This window comes from Puma concolor, chromosome B4, assembly GCF_028749965.1.
Source record: "Puma concolor isolate L17-30 chromosome B4, mPumCon1.1.hap2, whole genome shotgun sequence".
NCBI classification, from domain to species: domain Eukaryota; kingdom Metazoa; phylum Chordata; class Mammalia; order Carnivora; family Felidae; genus Puma; species Puma concolor.
The window spans coordinates 47,853,310-47,868,296 of record NC_141673.1 but is presented as its reverse complement, the minus strand read 5'-3'; the positions used below and the strand labels follow the sequence as shown (position 1 = coordinate 47,868,296).

Sequence of the window (14,987 nt, the reverse complement as noted above, 5' to 3'; positions counted from 1 at the left end):
TCTGGGTGACAAGGCTGCTGAGTGGCTGGGCTTCTCTTATCTTCCTATTGGCCTGGGAGTCAATTAGGAGATAAGAGTTGTGTTTGTTTTTTTTTTTTTTACCTTGACAGTGATAATCAGTAGTAATAATACATCCTCCTCTTCCTTGTTTTCAAATATTACTACACCTGTGCCATATGAATGGAATTGTGAGACCCCATCTATTAAGAAGAGATACGGTCCTTGCTCTCGCAGAAGGCATTTTGAAATAAACTCAGTGACGCAGAGGTAGTTTAGCCCAGTAGGACCTGAGACTTCAGATCCAAACAGTCCTTGCCTTGAATTCAAATCCTGACTTTTCTCTGTGTACCCTTAGACAGGATACTTAACATCTCTAAGTCTTGATTTCCTTCTTTATAGAAGAGGACAATGAGTATCTAGATAGGATTAAATGAGATAAAATATGTAAAGCACAGATAGGCTGTGAATAAGTATAAGCTATTATTGTTTCAACTGCACAGAACAGAATCATTACAATGATTACAGTGGGATTATAAGGAGATTGAGTCACAAAACACTCACACATACATCAAGGCATGTTTGTCGACTATAAAAACCAAGCTACAGACAGAGCATATGCATGTGTGTTACATAATGTTTATATTTTTTTCTATATTTGGAAAATTGTTTTACCTTTTACTAACAGCATAGCCCTTGTAGAAAATTAAATAGAGTAGTTAATTCTTGGGAGGAGTATTTCAGGAGCCCTGCAATTTCTTGGATTCAAATTCAGACTTGGTTGTCCTGGGTTGTATACTATCAGCCTGTCCCGGTATGACCTGCGTCTAGAGACTGTATTTTCCATTCCATTTTTAAATCATGTCCCAGGTTCGTGGTGTGGGAGAGACTTCATTAATTTGACCCTTCCACTGGAAGGAATGTTTGTGAGAAGCAGGGTTACAGAGTTCTTTCCAGCACATAGACCCCCATGTTCTCATTCATGCATTTATGTTTGGGATAACATGGAGTTTCAGATATCTAAGGTAGTTCACTGACATTGCCTATAAGAGGATTTCTCTCAAATAAACACTGTTTTCAAGTTAAATTCTATTACGAAACTGAAAGTCTTTCCCCCCAACAAAACAAAACAAAACAAAACAAAAAACAAAACAGAAAAAGCATACAACAGGAGACTGTGTTGAAAATCCTCAGAAAGAAAGGATTTAACATAATGAAGAGACCTGTGGCAATCTGTGGCATCCTAGGATTAGTTAAGCCTACTAAACTTTGCTGGAAGATTCTCTTTGTATTTTCAGCACTTTCCCAGTTGTGAGATATCCACCGTGGACCATGCTGCTTCAGGCCAAAAAGGTTTTTCCTTGTGCCAGAGAACTGTCTGACTCTCTACTGGAATATCCCCAAATTTAAGTAGTGTCTATAAATCTTCCTCCCCAAAGCTCATAACCTCAGTCCAACCATGAGCAAAACATCAGACAAACCAAACAGAGTGCTATTCTGCAAAATACCTGACCAATACTCCTTAAAATCATCAAGGTTATCAAAAACAAGGAAAGTCTGGGAAACCATCAAAGCCAAGAGGGGCTTAAAAGAAACATGACAGCTGAATGCACCGTGGAGTCCTGGATGGAACCCTGGAACCAAAAAGGAGCAACAGATGAAAACTAAGGACTTTTGAATAAAGTATGGACTCTAGTTAATAATAATGTATCCATGTTGGTTCATTTGTTGTGACAGACATTAACAATAGAGGGAACTAGGTATGGAGTTTATAGGAACTCTGTGTCCTAGCTTCACTATTTTTCTATAAATCTAAATCTGCTCTAAAATAAAAAAAAATATAGGGGCGCCTGGGTGGCACAGTCGGTTAAGCGTCCGACTTCAGCCAGGTCACGATCTCGCGGTCCGGGAGTTCGAGCCCCGCGTCAGGCTCTGGGCTGATGGCTCGGAGCCTGGAGCCTGTTTCCGATTCTGTGTCTCCCTCTCTCTCTGCCCCTCCCCCGTTCATGCTCTGTCTCTCTCTGTCGCAAAAATAAATAAATGTTGAAAAAAAAATTTTAAATAAAAAAAATATATATTTCTAAAAAGTCAGAAAATAAGTCCATAAGAGCTGGGCTTAAGTATCACCTACTGCCACCAGGTGCCATTTGTGCTAACATAGGATAAGTTCAATCCTGAAAAACAGGTACCATTTTTAACCTCAGGTCATTTATATCTTAGTTACTGTATTTCATATCCAGTCTATATTTTCATATAACTAATTATTTGCCAATTTGTCAGATTCTGTATATCAGTGTCATAGAAAATACCATATAAGATATAAACACTATAAAATATAAAATAATCACATAACGTAAACAAGTAGAATTACAAGAATTTTGAGTTCTAATAAACAAGATTTTGAAAGCTATGTCAGATTGTTTTTTAGACAACCAAACCATAAAAATTCACTTAAAACAATTTGCTTGCATGAGTTCAACCCTCCAGCACTTAAAAAAAAAAAAAAAAGTAGAGCTCTTAACCTACCTCTTTTCCCATTTCCCATATTTTTACTTCTTTTGCCTAAGCAATTTTTGGATTTCAATTTTAGTGGCAGATTCCCAGCAAAACATCATTAAAGACCTCCAACAGAAGAGCAATTCTGTTGGCAGTTTACAAACCTCATCTCTCTGGATTCTCACCATGACCTTGTGATATGGGGAGTGAAGGGACTTCCAGTTCCCCATTCTATAGATAAGGAAACTGAGACACAAAGAGACACATAAGCAAGGACAAGAGTTGACACAGGTTTTCTGGTGCTAAATTTCATCCCTTTCCACTATATGACGTGTCTTAATTCAAGGTGGCTGCTTTCCAGAACTTAAGACCGGGTGGCTTATTTCTCACAGTGCTGGGGTCTGGAAGTCCCGCAGGCTCAGTGTCTGCTGGGGCTTCTGTCTTGGAGGTGCAGAAAATTGTCTCCTTGCTGTGTCCTCATATGGTCTTTGTTCTGTGCAGGCAGGTGGAGAGAAAGAGGGAAGAATCAAGCTCTTTGGTGTCTCTCTCTCTTTTTTTTTAATTTTTTTTTTTTTTTTAAATTTTTGAGAGAGAGGGCGACAGAGAGTGGGGAGGGGCAGGAAGAGAGGGAGACCCAGAATCTGAAGCAGGTTCCAGGCTCTCAGCTGTGGGCACAGACGCAGGGGCTCCAACTAACGGACCGTGAGATCATGACCTAAGCCGAAGTCAGTCACTTAACGGACTGAGCCACCCAGGCGCCCCCATCTCTTTCCATAAGGGCACTAATCCCATCATGAAAACTGTCTCCTCATGACCTCATCTAAACCTAATTACCTCCCAAAGGTCCCATCTCCAAATACCTGGAGTCTAGGGTTTCAACATATGAATTCCAAAGGGAGACAATTCAGTCCTTGGAAGTACATCCCTTACCCTTAGGAATTTTATTCCTTTTTCTTCACAACCCACCCAAAAGGCATTAACGTGTTAATGGCGCTGGTAAGTCATGTTTACACTGACCAGCTCTCGTAAACCCGATAGGATTTATTAGAGGATTTAGTCATCACACAGAATGGAGGGAGGGCAGAGGGACAGAAATGAGTGGAATCCCCATCACCAGCCACGAAGTCACAACTATTTCTATTGCACCAGGGCTTAACAGCTCACTTAAGAATGCTCCACACCAACCTCATTCCGGGGAACGCTTCAGGAAAATCTTCACTTGGCAAAGCTAAAAGTGTTTTTTTTTTTGGCTTTCATTTCTTCAAAGACATGTGTCATTGATTTTTGTGTCTGATTCTAAAGAGCCAGATGAGCTCTTAAGAAGCATCCAAGGATTTAGAATCTGGTGCATTTTTCATGTGTGTTTGTTCAAAGCTTGTGGCAGCGCAGCCGCAGAGACCTCCCATTTACCAACAGTGTTCTGCATAGACTCCATCTTCCCTTGGCTGGATTCTGTGAATGGGGAAAGTCTCTGCCACATAATTGGTGGAAAGGATGGGTGCCGAAAATCACAGTCTCAATCCTTCAATTTCTTATGGCTCCACACAAATACGTGTGAGATCACATTTTAGAAAGACTCTTGACAACACGTCTTCGCCAAAGTTGGGTCCTCAAGCCATTGTTGGCTGCACCAGCCAGACCTCCTGCTTAAATGCGGAGTAACTGGAAAAAGGACTAGAGTCAGAGCCGGGAAGCTTGGTTTTGGTCCCAGCTCAACCGTTGGCCTTTGGTGTCATCTTGGGTACTTTACTTTTTGGGTTGCAAACTCGGACCCATGATCATCCTGTCTGCATGACAGTTACTGTGAACACTGAAAGCGATATATACATGAGGCCTCTTGTAAAGTGGAAGGTGCTGGGTGAACGCTACGGGAATACAGTTAAGAACGGTCCTTGGGAAGACATTATTTTGAACAAATAAATGAGAAGTCGGAAATTCTCACTTCTTGTAATGAGTTTCAGTTCATGACACTTAGGGTAAGTGACTTACCTGTCCATTCACCATCTTCTTCACGTGGAAAACATGTCGCCTAGCACTCAATAGATGCTCAGTTAACATGTATTAAGTGAAAGGTGGGTAAATAAAAAATTTCCTTGCATTTGCCAGGCGTATGGCAAGATGGCAACGGTAAACCAGATTTGAACTGTTCTCTCTCTTCCGCTGTGATTTTTTTAAATTGGTATTATTTGGAATAATAGGATGTTATTACCCTCTTCTCCAAACACATTTAAAATGTCTCTACATGGCTTCTGATAGAAACAAGCAAATCCATGGCCTGTTGTCTTTTAGAGGGTTTCAAACCCTGATAGTCAGCTACAGCCTATTATTCATCGTTTGTATTTATACTGCTGATTTTTTTTCCATACAGCACAACTGCATGAAAGTCTAAATTAATTGCAGATTAATTATAAAGCACTCAGTGAATGTTTCATATTATACCCAAACATGGAGCATGACAGTAATTAGGCTGCTGCAGTTTTCCCCTGAAGTGAGTTGTAAGACCTCGGGCCTGTCATCCTGTACAAGTCCCGAAAAAACATTTCCTTTTAGTGTGGATATTCTTGGCTCTTAAGAGCAGTCTCTGGAATTATCTGTAGTACAGAAGCTACTCAAAATTATGCTAAGAAGCAAAAGTCTTCATGACTTCACGAAGGGCGACTTTGCCTCTGACAAGACACTCCATGATAGATGATCTTTCCCGCATTCAGCCCCCAGTGCAGTTAACAGCTTGCTCATTTTCACTCTTTTGCTGAAACCTGTGGGGAGGACTTTCCATGAGCCAGACTCTAGGGAACGAAAGGAGCAGCGCATCACTGGTGACCTCTCTGAGGCATCCCCCCACCCAGTGGAGGAGCCAGACAGCCACACGGCCATCACACCACACGAAAAGCCCTGTGGCTGTGGCATTGATGTTGTGCTGTGAGCAGACAGGGATGGGCTGATAAGGCTGGCTCTCAGCTAAATGAGAAAGAGGATGGAAGGGAAGGAAGGGGGAAGGCTTCAAGCAGGAAGAGAAGTCTGAGCTGTTCTGGTTCCAAAAGAATGACAAATGTTTTTTGGTTTTGTGTCTGGTTTCTTTTTTAAATGGAGAAATTAAAAGAAGGTAGAGGTTGCCTATGAATCAATTCTTTATAAGAAAGAAGCTGATTTTTAAGTGCGTCGGGAACTGCAAAGAGAATAATTACCACCCCCACCCACCTGAGCCAGCCCTTCTGCGAGCTTTGCTCACAGGAGAGGCACTCCTGTTTCTAAAAGACACCCGTTCTTTCCTTCGGCTCCGGCAGCCAGCCATCTGTCCCAGGAGATTCGAGGGAACCGTGGGAAAAGCAAAACACGCTGGGTGGGGCATGGGATGACTCAGGGAACTGGCAATGAGACTGTGGGTGGGGAGGCTGAGCCTTAGGACAGTGACTGACTCATCCACAGGTACCCAGCTCTCTGTGGTAGGGGCGTGATAAGTACTCGTGCAGTGGGCGAGGGCTGGCTCCCTAGGGGCCATCTGCCTCCCAGTCTTTTGGTCACTCTGCCCATGTTAAAGGAAAGAGGTTTTCCTTCCTCAAGAAAGTTTACTTCTCATTTTTCCACCTCAGGTGTTCATGGACTATCTCTTAAAAGTTCTCCAGGTATGACTTGCCCCTTCTTTTGGCAACACTACCCCCCCACCCCCGCCCCGATTTTCTTTTGGCCAACTCTGTTCCCCCAGGTCTCCATCTCTGTGAATCAGGTGAGGCCGATACCACTCCCTCACTCCAGGGAAAAACGTGTGACCCAGGCCTGAGTGAAGAAAAGATGGCATTTCCTTGGCAACAGTGGTTGGTTTAGGGGTGACTGTATGACCCAGTTCAGGCTGATCAGAACCATCCCTGGGAGTTTGACCGGAACTGTAAGCAAAGAGGGAGTTTTCTGTGGGACTTATTAAGCAGGTAGGAGTAAGCCTGGAGCTGCTGGGGGCCATCTTACCATCATGGCGGACTGCCTGCCTGAGTACGAAGCTCACCCAAAGGGAAGTGGAGCTGAGGTATGAGGAAGGCACATTTCTGACTGGCCAAGCCTGGCTCAGTTGTCCCCCTGGGCTTTAGTGAGCTGTGGCCGGGTGAGAGGGTCATGCAGTTAGCAGCGCTGCCTCTCAGGCGGGGTGTGGTGGTGGATAGATTCCGCACGTACAGAATGTGGAAGGGAAGGGAATCATAAGCATCGTGGGTATAGCCCCTTTGGCCCCTATGGTCCCTATATTTCTGAGACACCGAAATGATTATTATTTCCATTTCACATGAGACTTAGGGTAAGCCAGAGACCATGCAACTGGTAGGTGACAGATGTGGAATCTTCAACACAAGAACTTTTCATTTATGATCCAAATTGTTTCCTCAGCGCAGTTCTGTCTACTGTGGAATTACATAGTCTCCCTTTCTCGAGCGTCACAATTGCATCTAGTTTTCATGTTCAAGGATGTAATAGTACTAACTCCATGTTTTAAAGAAACAGTTGGTGGTGATCCAGAAAGAGAAGATCAAGGAAGAAAATCTGAACCGTGGGTCTTGAGCGATACGCTGCTGTCCATTAATGAAGCAGCGAGCGAGGGTGAGGATTCTGTTAGCAAATGTTCACGGAAGGGCAGTTGGATAAAGGTGGGCCCTGTGCCTGGGACACCTGTGGGCTCAGCGGCAGCTGCCAGGGGTTTTGGCAGCGGCTGAGGTGGCTGCGAATTTGATTCTTAATTTATAAGTTTGAGTAGCAAATGCCACTAACCCAATAGCGGTATCTTGTTATAAAGTGCCCCATCTGGGGGGCCCCTGGGTGGCTCAGTCAGTTAAGCATCTGACTCTTGATTTTGACTCAGGTCATGATCTTACAGTTTGTGGGATCGAGCCCTGTGTGGGACTCTGCACTGAGCTTGGAGCCTGCTTGAGATTCTCTCTCTCCCTCTCTCTCTCTGCCCCTCCCCTGTGCATGCTCTCTCTCTCAAAAAAGGAATACACTTAAAAAATAAAGTGGCCCGCTGGGCCTTCTGTAAGCACGGGTGGCTGAATCTCAGATTTATAGCTTATGCTTCCACAAACTTAGACTTCTCTGTTCTATCCTTTGTTTTCTATATCCCACCAGTCTTGGGGCAGGCGATGGGGGAGGAGGAGGGAAGGAAGGGTTCACTAATACAATCACAAAATTGTGTTTCTTTGTCCCTGCGGTGACCTGCTGTTCAGGACTCCCCCCCTCCCACCCCACCACCCCCCTTCTCCAGTTCTCCGTGTCCCTGAGGGTATGTCTTTCATATACAGCAGTGGTCCTTAGTTGTGATGTGACAGTTACCATTCTCCTTTTCTCTTTTGTGGCTCTTTGAGGCGTTATCTCTGGTCACTGTCACTGCCCGATTTAGCGACTCACCCACTGATACTGACCAAAGATGCCACAAGGAGCTGCTGAAGGTACTGCTGTTACTGTCCATCAATGTCGGTGCCTTGGCAGAGGGGTTGAGGGCTTTGTCTGCCAACACGGCCACCAGAGGTGCCGGGTCTGCTGATGCCAGTGCTTGTCCTCTGTGGACCCTGGGCTAAGGCAGCTCTGTTTTGGCAGCCTCCTCTTCCGATGAGTCGGCCTTGATTGAACTCATGCCAGTTGGATCAAGGGAAGATCTGAAAGTTGGATTTTATTACATTAAGTGTTTATTTATTTATTTATTTATTTTTATTTCTAATGGTTTTTTTTCAATTTTTTTTTAATGTTTATTTATTTTTGAGACAGAGAGAGACAAAGCATGAATGGGGGAGGGTCAGAGAGAGGGAGACACAGAATCTGAAACAGGCTCCAGGCTCTGAGCCGTCAGCACAGAGCCCGACGCGGGGCTCAAACTCACGGACCGTAAGATCATGACCTGAGCCGAAGTCGGCCACTTAACCGACTGAGCCACCCAGGCACCCCTCTAATGTTTTTTAATGTTTATTTACTTCTGAGAGAGAGAGAGAGAGAGAGAGAGCACGTGCATGAGTGTGGGAGGGGCAGAGAGAGACAGAGAGAGACAGAGTGAGAACAGGGGAGGGGCAGAGAGGGAGACACAGAATCTGAAGCAGGCTCCAGGCTCTGGGCTGTCAGCACGGAGCCCGATGTGGGGCTCGAACTCACAAGCCATGAGATCATGACTTGAGCCGAAGTCAAATGCTCAACCGACTGAGCCACCCAGGTGCCCTAAGGACTTTATTATATTAGAAACATCTCCCAGGAGGCTGCATTTTGTCCTAGAACCTAAAACTTGTGGACCTCTATCCTTGCTTCCCTTGGTCTGTCATTTTTTTTTTAAGTTTATTTTTTATTTATTTTGACAAAGATACAGAGAGCAAGGGGAGAGGGGCAGCTAGAGAAGGAGACAGAATCCCAACCAGGCTTCACGCTACCAGCACAGAGCCCGACCCAGGGCTTGAATTCACAAACCGTGTGAGATCATGACCTTTGGTCTGTCATTTAAAAGACCCTGGGGACTCACCCCATAGCCAGACATGCTTGAATCCTAAGTGAATATAGATTTTAGACCAAAATGTAAACAAATACATGCAAATGTAGGGACACCTTCTGACAGACTTTCCACTGTTATCAAATAGTGCTTTATATAATTTTACCCCTGAGGCAGAGTGAAACCAACTCATATCAAACCTTTTTAGAAATGCAAATGTATCACACACAGCTTTACCTTAGCTCCTGTGCTCTTGGATGCAGAAGGATCTTGAGGACAAAGTCCTCCCAGGCAACTCTCCATGCCTTATGCAAACCAACTGGTGCTTGCGGCTAATCTCTCAAGGAGACGGTGCTCCCGACCCTTGCAGCTTGCTGGTTTCTGTTTCCTTTGTGGCAAGAGCAAAACCAAACCAACAAAACATGGAGAATAGCACTGCTCCTGAGAAGCACATAAACCCAACTGGAATATTCTCCGGGGGAGACATTTTCTCTCCCCTGACCCAAAGTTCTCTGACCTTTGAAGTTTTAGAAAAATGCACAATTATTGAAGTCTGCGCACTAATACTTCTTTAATGTGTTTTAATTTTTTTATTCAAGTCTTAGAGACTTTCTGGAACAGACTGTTTTTTTAAACAAACCAAATTTAGGACATCTATTTAAATCTCTTTTGAAATGCAAAGAATTTTTTTTTTTTTGATAAATAGTGATTTACAAATGGCACCATTCCATTTCCATTATGACACTTTGACAGGTTATTAAAATTATGTGTTCACATGGTTATTTTTCGACCAGGGGACTGGAAGATGGAGAAGAAGATAACAGTCGTGAAAAGAAGGAATATTATGTGTGTGTGTGTGTGTGTGTGTGTGTGTGTCTATGCCAGAATAAGGTAGTGAAAAGTTTTCCTCAACCCACTTAAGATTCCTGGCTGGGTCTCAAAATTAAACTGACAAAGACAGATTATCAGGGGAGAAGCACGCAAATTTGTTTAGTGCAAATTTTACATGACACAGGAGCCTTCATAAGGAAATAAAGACCTAAAGAAACAGATAAGCCTGAGTATTTTTATGCTATATTTGCTGAAAAGTGGACAGTCGTGTAGAAACACGATAGGCCAAAAAGTATGAGGTAAGTGTAGTAAACTGGGGGAAATTTAGTGAGGCCCGTTCAGATTTTTGTTGGTGGTGTCACCTTTGTCTTCAGAGATAAGAACACTCCTTTCCTCCGGATACAGGGAGAAGATCTCTTAATTGGGGATTTTATAATCTGTTTCTGAAGAGAAGAGCTATACGAAGGGGCCCATTTTGCTGTTTCTCCAACTCCTTCAGCTTAAAGTATTCAATAGGGGGTTCCGGTTCAAGATGGCAACCCACAATTGGTTGGGAACTCAAAACCTGGGGAGAAGGGTTCATACCCTACATTTGGCACCCCAACTTTTAAAATCAGCATCTGAGAGACAAGCCCCCAAAATATCTGGCATTGAAGACCAACAGGGTGCTTATCCACCAGACCTGCAGGGCTATGGCAAACCGAGTCTCTTAAAGGGATCGTGTGTTGACTCACCCGATCCTGGGCCAGTGCAGAAGCAGCCCTCTGAAAAGTGCCCAAACATTATGCGAAACTCATTTCTTAATTTTAAAGTGTTGGTCTAAGGTGGCAGGAGCCTGCAAGAATACCCTCCAGGGAAAGAAGTTGTTGGATGCCATCTTGGTGCTTTCCCTCGGCCTTGCTAAGGCCAACAGGCACCATCTTTTTTTTTTTTTTTTTTTTCCTTTCCCTTGGGTATGGGCTCTATATTCCAGCTGGCAGGGGCCATCTTCCATGCGCTCCCTCTTCCTTGCTAAAGCCGGCAATCACTGTCTCTCTCTTAACTTCCCTCCTTCCTCCTCCTCTTTTTTTCTTTCTTTTTCTTTTTTCAAACTTATTTTCCGTGAGTCCTATCTTTGAACTTCCTCTCTGTCTCACTCCAGCCAGTAGTTGCCATCTTTATGCTCTCTGCCTGTCACTCTCAAGGGCCAGTATCTCACAGAGGGAAAAAGGGGAGCGTCTGGTGCCTTGGTTTTTACATCTGGTGACCTGGGTTTCATCGCTGCCACCTAGGAGATGTCCCGTGACTGCCTAGATCTGGAAGCCGTGCAGGGGTTGGGGGTGTGTGTGATCCTGGGTCCCATAAGATGTAACAATGGGGGAGACAGTTCTTGGCAGGCCACTACTCCTAGGGCACTCCGCAGACAGCAGACTGAAACACACCCCAGTCTTCCTGAGAATGAGGCATATTTGCTTTTCCAGGAACTTTGGACTGAGGGGCAGGCTTCTGGTTTGGCACACGGAAATGTCTCAGAGGGGCTCTTGGTGAACAGAATCTTTGCATTCTCCCTCCGCCTTGCCCTGGCTCCCCTCTATCTTACAGAAAAGAGTTTATACCCTTCCCTGGTGCCCTGGTTTTTGTGGCTGCTGCCTAAGAGATGCCCCTTGATGGCCTGGCTCTGGTGGCCGGGGGGGATGTGTTCCTGGGTCCGACAGGCCTGTAACAATGGGAGAGACCGTTCTTGGCAGGCCACCACCCCCAGAGCACTATCCAGACAGCAGATTGAAACACAACCCCAGCCCTTCTGTGAAAGAGACCTAATTGCTAGTCCTGGAGCTTCAGTTTTAGGGGGAGGCTTCAGGTTTGGCACACATTTAGAGGCTACAGAAGTGCTCTCAGGGAGAGTAGCCAGAGGGACGCCATCTTTGCACTCTCCCTCTACAGCCCACTGATAGCTCAGAAATGAGCTTGTATGCTTGTCTGGAGTCTCGGTTTTTGTGACTGCTGGCAAGGGGACACTGGACACCACCAGATCACCTGGCTCTGGGGGCCAGCTAGGCTTATGTTTGTGGAATGTATATATTTGCCTTCTTCAGAAGCCTGGGGGTCCAACTTCCAATCAGCCTGAATCTAAGTGCTGATTGAGATTCTCCCCTTGGGACACTGACGGGTCCTGGCACATCCTCAACTACTGGGAGCTATTAAAAATAAAATAGGCTGCTTGGACAATCACAGAAGTTTGAGAGACAGCTAATAGCTAGGAAGATAGGTCAGGGTCGAATGACAAGGCTTATCTCCTACTCGAGGCCACTCTTTCAAGACCATGAGAGGTGGCTGTTTCCTCTACTGCATAGAAACGGTGGTTTCCAGAGGCTGGGGGTTGAGGGTGGGCAAAATGGGTGAAGGGAGTCAAAAGGCACAAACTTCCAGTTATGAAATAAGTAAGTCACGGGGATGCACGGTGACTGTAGTCAATAATACTGTGTTGTATATTTGGAAGTTGTTAAGAGAGTAGATCTTAAAAGTTCTCATCACAAGAAAAAAAAATCCTGTAACTGTATGTGATGACAGATGTTAACTAGGTTTATTGTGGGGATCATATCGCAATATATACAAATATTGGGTCATTATGTTGTATGCCCGATACTAATATACTGTCATATGTTAACTATACCTCAGTAAAAAAAAAGGAAAAAAAATATTCAAGATGCCATATTTGAGGGTAGTGTATCCTAAACTCCATTACTGGCCAAACATCAGGGGTCCTTATATTCTATCTATCTAACACCCCCATGTCCGCACAGGCTCACAATTATATTTAGGATCTTTTCACAGGAAGCTGATAAGAGTATTCAACCGAGTCTACCAGGTGTTGATGAAGCACCTTTTATGTGTCTCTCATACACAACAGGGGTCTAACAAAACACAAATGCTTTCGAAAGCACCCTCCCACTCTGAGTTGCTTCCCTTAGCTGTTGCTCCCAAGGACCCTGAACAGGAAAGATTAAAACCCACTTCAACTCCACTTCGGCTGCAACTTACATTCAGTCTCGTATTTAACCAACTTTCCCAAGGCCAAGATGATTTTGTACACGTGGATTTGCATTTTATTGGCTCCATCACCTCAAAAATCGCCCAGGATTATTAAGGCAATCTCTCTCTCTCTCTCTCTCTCTCTCTCTCTCTCAAGTGGGCCTATCCTGAGCAAAGGGAAATGCTCGCCAGGAGTAACCTGCTCGGTCATACCTGCTGAATTCAGTGGGATCCGGGAAGAGCACATGGGAACCTTTAAGAAGGCCCCGTCCTTTAAAGTTGGCCATGTTGTCTTTCACTGGCAGTATATGAAAGGAAAACAGAGCTCGAATAACTGGCTGCATTTGTTTAGTGCCCCAGAGCAGGACTTCTCAAACTTTAATGTGCATATGACGAAGGGATCCTCTTGAAATTCTTGTTCTGATTCAGTAGGTCTGGGGTGGGGCCTGAGAACTTGCCTGTCTACTAAGTCCTGCACGATGTTGATGCTGCTGGTCTGGGGACCCACTCTGAGTGGCAAATCTTTAATTTGCCAAGGGTTTTCCTATGTCATCCCATTCAATCCTTAGGACAGGCCTGTAAGGTACTGGACACATCCCCATTTTACAGAAGTGGAAGCAGCTTCAGTGAGGAAAACAGGATTGCTTAGGGTATGCAATCAGTAGGACCTATACGCAGTCATCTAAATCCAAAAATCCAGTGCTTCCTCCCCCGTGACTGTGACCCTCCACCCATGACGTCACCCGGGTCACTATGCATCAAGGCTTTTGATTTCAGAGAGCTGGTTCTGCAGCACGCTGCCGTGTGTTCCTAGTCCTTGAATTGTTAAATCTGCTCCTGGGGTGCCTGGGTGGTTCAGTCCGTTACGTGTCTGACTTCGGTTCAGGTCACGATCTCACCGTTTGTGGGTTTGAGGGGCTCTGCCCCGACAGTGCGGAGCCTGCTTGGGAGTCTCTCTCTCTCTCTCTCTCTCTCTCTGTCCCTCCCTGACTCATGCTTTCTCCCTCTCTCTCTCTCTAAAGAAACTGAAAAAAAAAAAAAAAAAAAAGCTGCTCTTTGCTTGTTAGCATGTTTTGGTTGGTGACTCTGTCATCCTGCATGCTATCCCTCCCTACTTCATACTTTATCCACGGGCAGGTATAAAATTCCTGGTTTCTCATATCTGAGTCATAAATATAGGCTTTTCAGTGATGTTTGGAGGCTCAAGTATCGATGGATACATAGAGGACTGATCTATGGTAAGTAAAACAGGCAGTATATGGAGAATTGCAATGAGAGATTAGACATCTTCCTATTGATAATAACAACAGAGTAAGAATAATAGCATATGCTAGAAGTTGACAAAAGCATAATGGGTAAACAGAGGGGCTTGGGAGTTGGTTTAAAAGTTTATTTATTTATTTTGGGGGAGAGAGAGGGAGAGTGCGAGCGAGTAGGGGAGGGCCAGAGAGAGAGGGGGAGAGAGAGATTCCAAAGCAGGCTCCTCACTGTCAGCTCAGAGCCCGATGTGGAGCTCAAACTCATGAAGTGTGAGATCATGGCCTGAGCTGAAATCAAGAGTCAGACACGTAACTGACTGAACCACTCAGGTGTCCTAGGAGTTTTGAATCCTGGTTCTGCCTCTTACCAAATGAGTAACTTTTGCTCAGTCATTTAACTTCTCTGCACTTTGATTTCCTTGTAGCTTAAAAGAAGATAATACGGTTTTTGTGACAATTAAAATATTTAATTCACAACTATGCCCAGCACATACTAAGTACTCAATAAATATTAATGAGCATCATTATTACCAGTCATACCAACCTCCTTAATTTTAAGAGCCACAGAGGTCCGAAAAGCTCAAGCTATTTCAACATTCATTAGGAAACAATCATGAGGCTTTTGCTATGCAGCAGACATTTACTGGTTGATGGCTAGACTTCTGTTATAAAATGGGAAGTCGGAGAGCTGCTAACCAAACACAGACCCGCCGATTTCTGTTCTATTTTGGAGAGTGTGAGCAAATGATCACCACACTCACTGCCACTCTGGCTTTTTAACGGGTTTTGATATTCCACACGTTCCTTGGGTGGCAAGCATCACCAAATGAGTAACCTGGGGTCAGTTTCTTCCTCCATTTGTCTTCTTGGCATGGAGGGCCCTGCAGTGTGGACGGAAAGGCATGAAGCCCGGAGCTGAGCCGTGGGGGCCGCAGAACCGGCTGATGGGG

The 14,987-nt window shown here is 44.7% G+C and overlaps 1 protein-coding gene across 3 annotated transcripts in view; it reads right to left on the bottom strand.

Annotated features, from left to right (window-relative positions):
* Nucleotides 1-2,076: 2,076 nt before the first annotated feature.
* Nucleotides 2,077-14,987, bottom strand: part of LOC147579045 (uncharacterized) — a 209,253-nt gene continuing 196,342 nt past the window's right edge. The window contains exons 6-8 of one of the 3 annotated variants that reach the window (XR_015253491.1): nt 9,173-9,323; nt 7,876-8,123; nt 2,077-2,986 (exon numbers count right to left, since the gene is read on the bottom strand). The gene's annotated coding sequence lies outside the window, so the exon portion shown is untranslated. Of the gene's footprint in view, nt 2,987-7,875; nt 8,124-9,172; nt 9,324-10,663; nt 14,919-14,987 lie in introns of those variants that run through there. The other 2 variants (XR_015253490.1, XR_015253492.1) reach the window with 2 other exon arrangements.